We start from the raw sequence: 14,700 nt of genomic DNA on the forward strand, positions 1-14,700 counted from the left end.
AATTTCTCTACATTAATTATTATAATCAACACAAAAAGAGCCATAAATAATCGCACATAATTAGTTTGCAAACAATCATAAGAGAAAGAGAGAAAGGGAAATTCCCGTCTGCTCAGTTCCCTGTGCATATATTGCGGACCCATAATCTACATGTTGCCTCAACAAACGTGAGATCCGAGCCACATCCCCACTCATAATGAAGCGAAGGCAGGGGGAACAACGATCCAAAATGCTGTTTTTTCGCCATTGTACTCCTGTCTAGATATATAATATGCTTGTGGACAAACAACAATAAATAGACAGAGACAGTTTCACACAGAGCGCTTGCTGAAGACACAGAAGCTGACAATGTTTGGTCTGAGTGCGCTTTATAGCTTCCTGCCATGACGTCACCCGTCTACACCTGCGCTGCAGTTCCCGTGTTTTCGATGATAGCTTTCGAACTAATCAAATTGTTGATCGATTGCTCCTGTCAGTCTTGCTGCTGCTGCTGCTGCCGCTGTTGCTGCTGCTGTTGAGTTGGTTTGCGTCTGTAAGCTTTGCATATCTTTCGGTTTTGAATCATTATTTACTATCATTCCTTGTTGTCTATACTGCTAAATATAGCTTACTCAATATCACACATTAACCTGACATCGCTAGCTTCAATCTAAATTGTTACTGCTAGCACAACACACTAGTAATTCGCTAGCCTGTCAGCGTGCCATCCGTGCGCTAAAATTATTCTAATTTTTTTCGCTCACGCCTTTTACGAGTTCATCAAACAACTTAGGTAAGTAGGATCAGTCAATGTCATCTTCTCTTATTGTCACTTGCACTACATGTCACATGTATAGCATAGCCTTCTCTGTCAGCACAGGATTTACATGTGATAAATGCAGGGAGATAGTCAGGCTGACGGAGAAGATTTCATAACTAGAGACACGCATCCAAACTTTAATCGAGGTTAATTGTAAAAGTGCAAGGGCTTTAGATACTGCTTTGGATGCGACTAGCTTAGTGAACTCCGTACATTGTTCGGTTCCGGCTGTAGAGCCCATGCAGCAGGGCAATTGGGTGACGGTGAGACGCTGTAGCCGCACTGCTCTTCCGTTCCGATTACCATAACAAATAGATTCTCCTCACTCAGTGAAACACCCACTGTGAATCCTGTTGAATGTGCCCTAGTTATTGGCGATTCTATTACATGGAACGTGAAAATAGAGACACCAGCCACCATAGTCACATATTTGCCGGGAGCCAGAGCAAATAATTATTTATTACTAATAATTCCGTCAGAATCACGACTGAACGCTAGCACAGCTGATCAAACAGTGAGCACGGTGGCTAACGTAATGTCTTGTTCCCGCCTCTCAGGGAACCGAGGTTACGATAGTACTGTATTAAATCCCGCCGTGAGCGCAGTGAAGATAAGCCCAGATAACAGGGTCAAGCTACACCCACACGTAAGAGACAGACAGTTCTTTAGCCAATAGCCGCGCCGCTTGGAGTACTCTCATCTGATAGGCGGAACTAGACCAATGAGACATCTGCTCCGACTTTATCAAAATTTGCATATCCCAAAGCAATGAAAGCGAAGGCTGCACTGATCAGGGTAGACACAACACAATAAGCACTCAAGCATGAGAGTTAAACACAGTGTCGACAGTGTTTGCGGCGACAGCTGTTTCAATATAATAGCCATAAACACAGAGTTAGCAACATAATGGTAACTACTGCATAGCTGGTTATAACAGTTTTTATAATACATGAATAAAAACTCAACTCACCGAAAGCACTTGTGACACTAAGCAGATAAGGCGGGCAGGGAAACAACCTGTGCTCTGAACAGTGTATTGAGAGACTTCGGAATGTAGCCTGGTCTCAGCCGGAGAGTGACGCTGCAGTCTCCAGGTCCGAAACAGATGCAATCGTCGTTCACAGAGAAAGCGTGTAAGTCTCCAATGCGCTTCGCTGAAGTGAGAGCAAGAAGTAAGGCCATCTTCAGGGAAAGCTCCTTAACTGCAATCGAAGCTAGCGGCTCGAACGGTGGTAGAGATAGAGCCCTCAAAACTAGAGCTAAATCCCACGGCGGCACGGAGGGTGGCCGTGAAGGACACAATCTCCTCGCTCCCCTGAGAAATCTGATCACCAGAGCGTGCTTACCGATCGATTGCCCATCAACCGGGGAACGAAAAGCAGCAATAACGGCCACATACACCTTCAGCGTGGAAGGCCAACTCCCGCTATCCATTCTTTGCTGTAGAAAGCACAAAACATCCGACATGGAACAGATCCCCGGGTCAATATCGATGTCCTGGCACCATTTTGCAAAAACTCCCCATTTCAGAGCATAAAGGCGCCTGGTAGAAGGCGTGCACGCCTCCGCGAGTGTGCTCAGCACTCGTGAATGCAGAGTGTCCCACTCATCTAAGGTCCCCACAGTGGCCACACATAAAGGTTCCTCAGCTCAGGGCTGGGGTGCCATATCATGCCGTTCGCCTGAGACAGCAGGTCCTTCCTGAGGGGGATTTTCCATGGGGAGCCACCAATAACTCTCTCAGGTTCGCGAACCAGGGCTGATTTTGCACAACACCATAGGCAGAATCTTCACTGGAGGGAACGCGTAAAGGCTGGCTTCCAGCCAGCGCGATGTCAGAGCATCTCCCGTCAGCGGGGAGTGAGATAGCGAGAAGAATGTCTGAAAGTGCATTTTCTCATTTGTTGCAAACAGATCCACTTCGGCCCTCCCGAACCGATCCCAAATCATTTGGACCGATCCAGGGTGAAGCCTCCACTCTCCTTGAGGAATCCCATTCCTCAAAAGCATGTCCACTCCACGGTTCAGGAGACCAGGGATGTGCGCCGCTCTTATGGAGAGAAAGTGTCGGTCAGCCCACAACAGGAGACTCGCTGCCTGTTTGAACAGAGCTCTGGAGAGTACGCCGCCCTGACGATTTATGTACGAGACCACAGACGTGTTGTCAGTTCGAATCAGTACATGTTGCTGCTCCAATTCTGACTGAAAGGCTTCCAGGGCTAAGGACACCACCTTTAACTACAAACAGTTTATGTGCCACCCTCTCTGTGACTCCGACCACAGGCCTGAGGCAGGCACGCCTAAGCACACTGCTCCCCAGCCTGAGGTTGACTCGTCCGTCGAGACCACGGTGTGCTGCGTCACAATACCCAAAGGAACTCCTGGGCTGAACATATCCGGGTTGCTCCACAGTCTCAGAGTGCAGATGCAACTGTGAGTGACCGTAATGCCCTTGTGGCCTGAAGACCACGCCCTCGGCGGAACTCGAGTTTTCAGCCAAAACTGGAGCGGCCGCATATGCAGCAGGCCCAGATGGCACACTGAAGAAGCCACCGCCATCAGTCCCAGAAGCCTCTGAAATTCCCTGCCCGGTCTGAAACGGCGCAGAGTCAATGAGATTGTCTCTATGCGCTCTTGAGAGTCCAAACATACTCCCAGATCTGTTACAGTCTGACTCGTTATAAACACACTTTTCTGCATATTCACAAGCAGTCCCAGCATATCCAGATGGCGAAGCAGTGTTTCCATGTGACTGATTAGCACATCTTTTGAGTGGGCTAAAATCAGCCAATCGTCCAGATAATTCAGGATGCGCATTCCGCTCAATCTAAGGTGCGGGGGCCTAGGGCCAGCCCGAAAGGGAGCACTGAATACTGATAAGCGGTGCCTTCGAAAGCAAACCTCAGGAAGCGCCTGTGGTGGTGCGTTGCTATTTGAATATGAAAGTACGCGTCCTTTAAATCCACTGAAGCAAACCAACTCGCCGGTGGCAGTGGGCCTCATTCCCGCTGTTGCCCGAGCCATTTCTCTTCTGGCTCTGAGGGCGCGCACTGGCAGCTCGGCGCAGTGGGCGCACGTGGATTCGTCCGTAAGTGCCGCCTCGGCGTGGGCGAGGCCCAGGCAGGCGACAAAAAACTGGTGAAGGTCGGGAGGGTCGATGGGGCACGCACAAATCTAGCATGTAGCAGCCATCGGATGCAGAGAAGACAAAGGTGATTAGTCCTCTATGTGCAACTTCCACGATGACTAGTGTGATCAATTTCTTCACAAACAGCTCATTACGAGGAACACCGTGCACACCAGACATGTCCTCCACAACAGAGATGCCATGACTGCTGGATTCTTCCAGCCATTACCTCCAACAACTTTCGTGGTGGATAAGGCGCTTTCCCATTGTGGTAAGTTCTGGTTTGTGTGTGTACAACATATATCTCATTCTTAGAATAGATAAGCTCATAAGCTTTACTATTTAAATTGTGCCTTTTTGTCTCTTATTGTTTTATCTTGGATGTATGTGGATTCTCTGTGTTTTCAGTCCGGCTTGTACCTGTGGAGATGCCTGACAAAATCTGTGGTTGTTCACCAGAGTCACTGAGGGTTAGTCCAGGAAAGATTGTTGCTGTGGTCACAATGAATGGTAAGAATGTGAAGAACTTTATTTTGTCCTGTTTGAGAAGCATCTTAAAAATAAATATCTATCCATATGCGACTCCCTACACGTTTGACATAGATATAAAACTTAAAAATATATATATGAAGTATACAAAGTAATGTATAAATTGTACAAAGAACCCGAACCCTGATTAATCAGCTAAGGTTTACATTGCAGTGGATGAGTTTTTGATATTTCCAGGACGACATGATCTAAGCATGCCAGAGTTAATTTGTGAGGCATGCCAAGCCACTTGGACTGCTGGAGTCGCTGACCTAAACCGAAGTGACTACTGGCCTGCAACCCTTCAATTTGCCACAGTTTATGCCACAGATGTCTTTTTTTTTTTCATTTGAAGAAATGAAGATGGCGGCACCAGGACTGTCCTGCCAAGCATTTCTAAGAATGCTGAATCAGCCAACTGTCCGCTTTGGTCGTGTGAGTATTGAATTTATCTATCCTGGAGTGTTGTTGATATCTTTGAGTTGTGGGTTGATAAGCTGTTTGATGCTTATGTATTTGTTGTACATTAATAGCTGTTGGTTTCCTTACTTTTAATAGACTGGCAAGATCTCAGCAGACAGTTTTCAGAAAAGTTTTTTTGAGTGGGAGGCTGTGTGATTTGAGGTTGACAATATATGCAAGGAAGAGCCCTTCAACTGTCCTGCATGCACCCCAGATATGCTTGCAGTTTCAGTTGATGGAAACCGCAAGCATTACCGTTTCAAGAATGCTGCTAGGTACACCAAACTGTATCACAGTGTTTGTATTAATAAGAAAACATAGCTGTGAACCAAGTAATCTCAGATTATAAGTTATCATAAATTGTTGTCAATCATCAATTGTTGTTTTTTGTTGTTTTTTAGATCTGAGGAACAGGCCATCTTTGAAGGCGTCTTCATAGCCAAGGACGAAGACGTGAAAAGATTTGTAGACCACATTCACAACACAACCAAACATGTAAAATTCTAGATGATAATTAGACTACAGGACTATAATAACCTCTTTAACGTCACATCAAATAAGTATTTGAACACCCTGCTATTTTGCAAGTTCTCCCACTTAGAAATCATGGAGGGGTCTGAAATTGTCATCGTAGGTGCATGTCCACTGTGAGAGACATAATCTAAAAAAAAAAATCCAGAAATCACAATATATGATTTTTTAACTATTTATTTGTATGATACATCTGCAAATAAGTATTTGAACACCTGAGAAAATCAATGTTAATATTTGGTACAGTAGCCTTTGTTTGCAATTACAGAGGTCAAACGTTTCCTGTAGTTTTTCACCAGGTTTGCACACACTGCAGGAGGGATTTTGGCCCACTCCTCCACACAGATCTTCTCTAGATCAGTCAAGTTTCTGGGCTGTCGTTGAGAAACACGGAGTTTGAGCTCCCTCCAAAGATTCTCTATTGGGTTTAGGTCTGGAGACTGGCTAGGCCACGCCAGAACCTTGATATGCTTCTTACAGAGCCACTCCTTGGTTATCCTGGCTGTGTGCTTCGGGTCATTGTCATGTTGGAAGACCCAGCCTCGACCCATCTTCAATGCTCTAACTGAGGGAAGGAGGTTGTTCCCCAAAGTCTCGCAATACATGGCCCCGGTCATCCTCTCCTTAATACAGTGCAGTCGCCCTGTCCCATGTGCAGAAAAACACCCCCAAAGCATGATGCTACCACCCCCATGCTTCACAGTAGGGATGGTGTTCTTGGGATGGTATTCATCATTCTTCTTCCTCCAAACACGTTTAGTGGAATTATGACCAAAAAGGTCTATTTTGGTCTCATCTGACCACATGACTTTCTCCCATGACTCCTCTGGATCATCCAAATGGTCATTGGCAAACTTAAGACGGGCCTTGACATGTGCTGGTTTAAGCAGGGGAACCTTCCGTGCCATGCATGATTTCAAACCATGACGTCTTAGTGTATTACCAACAGTAACCTTGGAAACGGTGGTCCCAGCTCTTTTCAGGTCATTGACCAGCTCCTCCCGTGTAGTTCTGGGCTGATTTCTCACCTTTCTTAGGATCATTGAGACCCCACGAGGTGAGATCTTGCATGGAGCCCCAGTCCGAGGGAGATTGACAGTCATGTTTAGCTTCTTCCATTTTCTAATGATTGCTCCAACAGTGGACCTTTTTTCACCAAGCTGCTTGGCAATTTCCCCGTAGCCCTTTCCAGCCTTGTGGAGGTGTACAATTTTGTCTCTAGTGTCTTTGGACAGCTCTTTGGTCTTGGCCATGTTAGTAGTTGGATTCTTACTGATTGTATGGGGTGGACAGGTGTCTTTATGCAGCTAACGACCTCAAACAGGTGCATCTAATTTAGGATAATGACTGGAGTGGAGGTGGACATTTTAAAGGCAGACTAACAGGTCTTTGAGGGTCAGAATTCTAGCTGATAGACAGGTGTTCAAATACTTATTTGCAGCTGTATCATACAAATAAATTGTTAAAAAATCATATATTGTGATTTCTGGATTTTTTTTTTTTTAGATTATGTCTCTCACAGTGGACATGCACCTACGATGACAATTTCAGACCCCTCCATGATTTCCAAGTGGGAGAACTTGCAAAATAGCAGGGTGTTCAAATACTTATTTTCCTCACTGTATGTGTACATAAACATAATGAACATGCTCTTGAAAACTTTTCAGTCTCTCCCATTTACTTTCAATGGCCCATTGAAACAATGGCCCTCAATGGCCCAGTGGAACACCACAAGTGTAACTCTGTGCCATTTTATACAAAATAAAAGTTTTTCTAAACAAAATTCCTGGTGAAAAATTAAAGTAGACTAGTGTGATCAACAGTGCCAATTTTCTTCAGATTTTATTAAATATTTCCAAAATTATTCAAAAATAATGTTTTTTTTTTTCTCAAAAAATTAGATCCCTACTGTCAAATAAATGAGGCCTATGATTATTCAGATGCAAATAGAAATATAAAACCAGTCCTAATTGAAAGAGAACAAGTTGACAAAAAGATTGAATCCAATATTGGGTGAAAATATAGTATAATGAAAGATTTATAAGCTATTTTTTATAGTCCGGTCATTTTTGACCGAGAAGATCCCGGGTGTTATAGGGTTTTGAACACCACACAAGGGTTAAATGTTGTTGGGATAATTCCGGTTCGCGTGGGTACGCAGACGCGACAAACAATTTCTGTATTATAAATTTTTAAGGCCAGACAAGTAGTTTATTGAGGGCATCTGTGTTTTCGCCGGTTTGCGTTTTTGAGGTTTGCGCAGAGATAACGGATAATAGTTTGCACCTTCAAACCTATTTCAGGGAGTGCGTTCTCTAGACACCAGGCACTGTTTTGTGTGGATGGGCGGCCGGAACGCGTTAAGGGTTTTCCTGTTAGAACGGTGTTGTGTTAGCAGTCCCTAAGTTAATAACTAATGATCTTCGCAACGGAAGTGAATCAATCAATCAAAACTAACTTTAGATGGACAATAACTTTATCTTAGAGCTTTTGTAAAGCTTAAACAATCTGTTACGGTAATTTCCTATTATCACTGTAAATCTGCTTTGAAACAATCCATATTGTTAAAAGCGCTATATAAATGAAGGTCACTCGACTTGACTCCCTTGTCACAAACGCCGGTGAAGATTCCCCTGTCGGTCACCGGAGGTCTCACTCTCATGAGTACTAAATAATGTTAGCTTTGGACTCCATTTCCCAAGAACCCACATATAAGGACTGATTACTGCACACCTGATCCTTATCACCAGACTTTAAACCCTGTTTGTTCAATCACACATTGCAAAGTCTTGTTTTTCTGAGCGTTATTATATTACTGTATCTTCTGCCTGTGTTTTGACCCTGCCCTGGATTACCGTTTATGACTCTTCTCTGCCTGCCCTTGATCTCTGTTTACTTGGACTCTCACTTCTGTCGTTAGCTGCCTGCCCTGTACCACTGCCTGTTTTGACCACGTTTGATGTCCTGTCTCTGATATTGTTGTTCGCCCTGGTATTTTCGACCCATGCCTGTTTGTACACTGAGCTTGCGCTATTTAAATAAACTGCACATGGATCCGACTCAGCCTGAGTCTGTGTTACACAATGAAAGGGAACCTAAGATCTGTACTTTTTCTCTGTGCAGCATATTTTGTCTTTATTTTATTCTCTAAATATAATGGGAGTTTCCACCTCAGGATAAAAGGTAATTCTGTCAAACTTTAAAATAAGAAATAAAGCCACATTGTGACATAAATATATATATATATATATATATATATATATATATATATATTGTAACAACTGAGAGACACAACACAAGTCACAAATGTGATATCTAGTCACAGTTAAAAGAAATATTCACAATCATGACAAACAACATCACCATACTACGGTGCAATATATAGTCACAATTACTACAAATAGTCACAATTATGAGATATAAAGTCACATTTTATAGATACAGATATAGAAAAAAGTCACTTTAAATAAAATAAAATAAAACCTGGAGCAGGGTAAAAAGGTTTTGATTTATTACAAAAAATACATAAGTTATGCTGAAACACAGGATATAAACAGAAAAACAAAGAGCAGACTTTATGAGTCAGTCGTTGGGATAACAAAAAGATGAGAAACATGATGACATAAAACAAGGTGTTAGAGAACTGTTTTCCCTTTTTTATTCCCAAGTCTAATTGCTGGTACAATTATTCCATGTTATAAGCAGGAATGAGGGTTAAGGTTTGATGGTTCACCAAGTAGCATTTTAAGCAGGGAATACAGTTACAATAATAATTTTTCGCAGATTGTTGCTTAACCAAAACGTATGAGGGGGTGGCTCATTGCTCTTCATAGAAATTGTGTTTCTTGTCGTTACACTGCATTGGCAGCAGAACATGTCATGACTCAGGCGAGAGAAGATATCCGGGCATCGACTTTTATAGTGAACCGGGTATCGACATTGTATTGCTTTACAGAGATTATTTCAGTGTCAGTTTCTACATGGTATAAAGATCTTGTGACTTTTGCACATTTGCACAATATAAAGTAGGATTGAAAAATATTAGATTCACTTTACACAAAGGCAAACCTTTCAGCAAAATGGTAATAGAGAGAAATGCCACTGTTGTGTTTCTTAATGAATGTTATGAACAAAAGGTGATATATGCATTGCTTAAAATGTCACCTAATATGTTTATCTGAAAGGGGATGAAATAGACATATATTATAATCAAATTGCACAAAATTAGACTGGAAATTATCCAAACATTCAGTACATCTCTTTTAGATGACTATGTTTTATATTGAATGAATGAAGGACCTTTTTGTATCATTATGAGTAATCATCATTTGTTACACATTCACACATTTAGCAGATGTATGCATTTACATGCACAGAATCCCCCTGATGAGTAGGTCATTAAAGTTGGTATAAACTGTGTAAAAAAAAATCTCAATGTGTATTTTGAAAGTTGTTTGTTTAGCCAGCTGAACTCTTTTTGATATATCATCTTTCATCGTTCTTCTGTTCCCTGATTCCTGAAGTCTACTGCCATGCCACAAATGCAGAGAACAGTTTCTAAGGTTTGCATCCAAATCTTTAAGGACTCGGTGACCCATGTGGCTCGGTGACCCATTGAAGGCTGATTAAAATTAATCTCTTTGGGAGATTCAATAGATTACAAAAGCTCAGGGAGGGATCTGTTTCCCTTGAGAGACCAGCAAACAAACAAACATTTACACTACTATAGGAAAAACAATGAATCATCATACAGGCAGTCACAGATGACCATGAACTCTAGCTGACCCAACTAGATTGAACTAGCTATATGAAATTTGTGTAAAGAAGTGTTCTGCCAGAAAATGTAGAGACCATTATATACAATTTTACAGACAAATTCATCACAAGATGTTGTCATGTTCTATATTATGGTCAGATGACCCCACTTTTAATCATTTGAAAGCAGATCATTTATTTTCCTTATAATAAAAACTCTTAAATACTTAAATTCAAGTTTTCCTTGAGTCTAGCATAACGTCTGCCATAGTAACCATGGCGACAGACGTGGAAAACTGCGTTACATCTAGCGGCACGCTCACGCTGTTGTTGTTTCGTTCAAACATTATGGACCATGGCAAGCAGACTTTGGGACAAAAGGAGAACTAAAATGAGGATCAATATCAGCGTGGCGTTTTCGAGATGCCGAGAGCTCCACGTCTGTGACATACTTCGACGCCACTCTTGCATGTAGACAGGTGAGCAAATGTACATAAAATGAATCATTGTTATATAGCTCAACATGATGAAATGTTAGAATATGATCAGTATGTTATTCTAATGTTGATCTAGCTTACTGCTAGTCTCATACAGGCAAACTAACACATAGAATAACATTATAACTTTCAACACAGTCAAATGCAGTTTAGTGTGATAGTGTAGACCAAGTGAAACAGCGCTGCATTACCTCATAAGTTTTATTCGTCTAATAAACTGACCTGTGTGAGTATTAATCAGCACTTGCGGGTAGTTCGGTAGAATGAAATGTCCTTATTCCTTTATATCCGCGGGACTTGCATGTGGCGCTGATATCTGTCTCTCATTAGCAATTGCGACCTGCTTCATACCACAGTCACGTTAAAAACATCAGTGTATTCACTCATCCATAAACATTATTAGATCCATCAGCATGACAAGTTCCATAATTCCGCGTCATCAACCTTGGACTTTAGGAGGTTAGCGACCCCTAGCGGCGAAAAAAATTACATAATTGTAGCTTTAACCTACTATTACCCAACTATTTTTAAAAATAAATACCTATTCAACATAATGAGGAGGACTTGGTTCAAAAGGTTCAGCAAATGGATAAAGAACATTTTGTAAATGCTTTAGTTGTCACAGAGTCAGCCACACAGTCAGCCACACCCTCAGCACCAGATTCCTACACAAGCTCCCAATCACCAGATTACTGATCAGCACCACCTGCACCCAATCATCATCACAGTCACTATATAAGCCAGGACTCATTAGTTAACCTTTGTCTTGTCTCGTCATTTTTACCTGAACACTCACCCAACTACCATCCTGTTGATACTTACCTGTTCAATCCTGTCTCGAACTATCCAGGCTTCAGTCCTCTTCAGTCTTCTGTGCTCATCTCATCCTCCAGTCTTCCCGTCTTCCCATCACCTCTCATCTCTGTCTGCAATAGATAAGAACAGTCACTTCCCTGCTAGTATCACCACATTGATCTATATTCCAGTTACTCACCTGCTAATATCATCCTGTGTGTCTCTCAAACTCTGTTTGGATTTTACCTGTGTCAGCATTCTTTGGTTAGTAGGGAAAAACAATTAAATGTCGCATTTTTAATTTACAATTTACTGTAACATTGAACGTCTTGTTTACTGTTTTAACCACCGTTCCCTGATGGAGGGAACGGGATGTTGTGTCGAGGTTGTAACACAAGGGGTTGCACTTGGGAGCCCCAAACACCTCTGATAGTTCAGGGGGTAAATCAGTGTTGTGGCAGAAGGGGCATAACGTCTCATTCCCTCCATCAGGGAACAGAGGTTTCAACAGTAACCAAGACGTTCCCTATCTTTCACTCACTTACTGAAGATGTGATGACTCGAGGGGTCCCTATACAAAACGGCACAACCAGCTGAACTGTGTTATGAGGTTTGGCGGTGCAGATGTCGGCAGGCTGCTGTGTGCCTAGTAACAAGCACATGTGACCACGTCGTAACCTTCCCAATGCCCTAAGTAAGCTTCCATAGTCCCCCATACCACAAGGGGGTGGTAAGGACAGTCTTACAATGGAAATAGGTCTTGTCAGACATTTCTTGACCTTTTCTGTTTTATTAAATAAAGGATAAAAACGTACATCTATGCAGACTAGGAGTTTGCGCTGAGGAAAGTGCTATTTTTTTTAAAAAAGGGGCATACCACAAGTGATTGGCCTGGCAGCAATTTTCTCCGCCTTTGGCTACCGATGAGTGCTGGAGAATAAGAGGGCGTCCAGGGTTCACAAGAAACGGGGAACTCACATGGACAAAAAAGAGCACGTTTTCACAGGGAGGGGAAAGGTGCTGTGAGCAAGTAATACACCCAGCCAGTTGCCTGAAATTTACCTGTTCGTATCTGATATCACTGATAAAAATCTCACAAAGGTATTAGGTGTAGCCCAGCCCGCTGCTATACAGATGTCCATTAGAGAGGCGGCATTCGTTAGAGTCCAGGAAGATGCAACACCCCTAATGGAGTGTGCTCGCACTCTCAGGAGGCACGGCCCACCCCGGGCTTGGTACAAAATGGCATCCACAATCTCTGTTTGGAGACAGCCTCCCCCTTCTGCCAGCAGCCATATCAAGACTGATATGTCTTGATATGGCATATCAAGACATATCATATTCATATATGACTGGTTCATACAAGACATATTCAGTCCTTGGACAGACCTTGTAATCTATAGGCAGTTTCCTTTAGAACAAGTGTCAATGTGTGTTGCTACAGATGCACAGGTTGGGGCACTGTCTGCAGCAGGCATGACTGGTTTCCCAGTAAAGCTAAGCAGGGTTGAGCCTGGTTAATACCTGGATGGGAGACCTCCTGAGAAAACTAGGTTGCTGCTGGAAGAGGTGTTAGTGAGGCTAGCAGGGGGTGCTCACCCTGTGGTCTGTGTGGGTCCTAACGCCCCAGTATAGTGATGGGGACAATACTGTCAAAGAGCACTGTCCTTCGGATGAGACGTTAAACCGAGGTCCTGACCCTCTGTGGTCATTAAAGGGGGGGTACAATGGTGTTTCATGTATTCAGAGTTGTTTACAGTGTTAAAGAGATAGATTCTCATGCTAAACATGGGCAAAGTTTTAAAAAAATATTTTGGACGAATAACGGAGAATTTCTATGCTGAAAATCTTACTTCCGGGTTGGTACAAGTTTCGGCTGGTTTTTTTTAGATCGTGGATCTAATGACGTAGATAAGAGTGGAACTCCTTATATGAGCATTTCTCTCGGAAAAGCTCGCCCGCGAGCACGTCGACTAGAGGAGAGCGAGACCGCGCACATCAACGCGCTTCAACAGGAAATCATCGGCAGCGCTGCATAGGATTTGTTCAAGAATGTCTCCAAAAAAGTGTGTATTTGGATGTGAGGGAAAGCTTACCGTGTTCAGTTTTCCAAAGAACCCAGTGTTACAGGAACAGTGGATGCAGTTTGTTTTTCCGGGGCAGCAACGGAGTGTAGGAAGTGCGGTTGTGTGTTCTGGTCGTTTCAATGACGAATGTTTTATTAACAAGGCTCAGGTCGACGCTGGATTTGCAAATCGTTTGCTATTAAAACGTGGAGCGGTCCCAGTGATAAAAGACCCCATTCATGTAAGTACAACTGGATCAGATTTCTGTCTTTTGCTGGAAATCGCTTGACTCTATAGCTCCGCCTCCAGGACCTCGGCTTTTTCCGGAGAGAATCGGAAAGCTGTATTTTTCTTTTCTAAATATAATAAAACTAAACACTTTTTTGAGATATTAAGGATGCACTACTACTCTATAGGTACTCAAGATTAACATGAGATTAGGTGAAACTGTGCATGTTATGTACCCTTTAAAAATCCCAGGATGTCCTTTCGGAAAAACAGTAGGGGTTTAACCATGGCATCCTGGCCAAATTTGCCCATTGACCTCTGTCTATCATGGCCTCCTAATCATCCCCATATATACTGATTGGCTTCATCACTCTGTCTCCTCTCCACCAATAAGCTGGTGTGTGGTGGGCGTTCTGGCGCAATATGGCTGTTGTCGCATCATCCAGGTGGATGCTGCACATTGGAGTGATTGAGGAGATTTCCCCGTTCTATATAAAGCAATTTGAGTACCCAGAAAAGCGCTATATAAATGTAACAAATTATTATTATTATTATTATTCTGTTGTTGCCAAGTGGAGCCTCATGCAGGGAGTATCATAGCGGACAGTGGGAGGATTCCTGGGAAGCAAACAGATCTACCTGTGCTTCGCTGAATTAACTGCAATCAGCTGGACCACCTATGGATAGTGCCTCCACTCTCCTCAAAGCGTCATTTGTTGCGAGAGCGTGTCCACTGTGTGATTGAGCTCACCTGGGATGTGAGTGGCTTACAGTGACTTCAATCACTGCTGACTCCAAAGAATGAGATGGCGGGCAAGTTGTGACGTGCGACATGAGCGAATGCTGCCCTGGCAATTTATATATACTGTACCACCATCGCCATGTTGCCTGTCTGAACCAACACGTCCTTGG

The sequence above is a fragment of the Squalius cephalus genome (genome assembly GCF_949319135.1).
Source record: "Squalius cephalus genome assembly, chromosome: 10".
In the NCBI taxonomy this organism is placed as follows: domain Eukaryota; kingdom Metazoa; phylum Chordata; class Actinopteri; order Cypriniformes; family Leuciscidae; genus Squalius; species Squalius cephalus.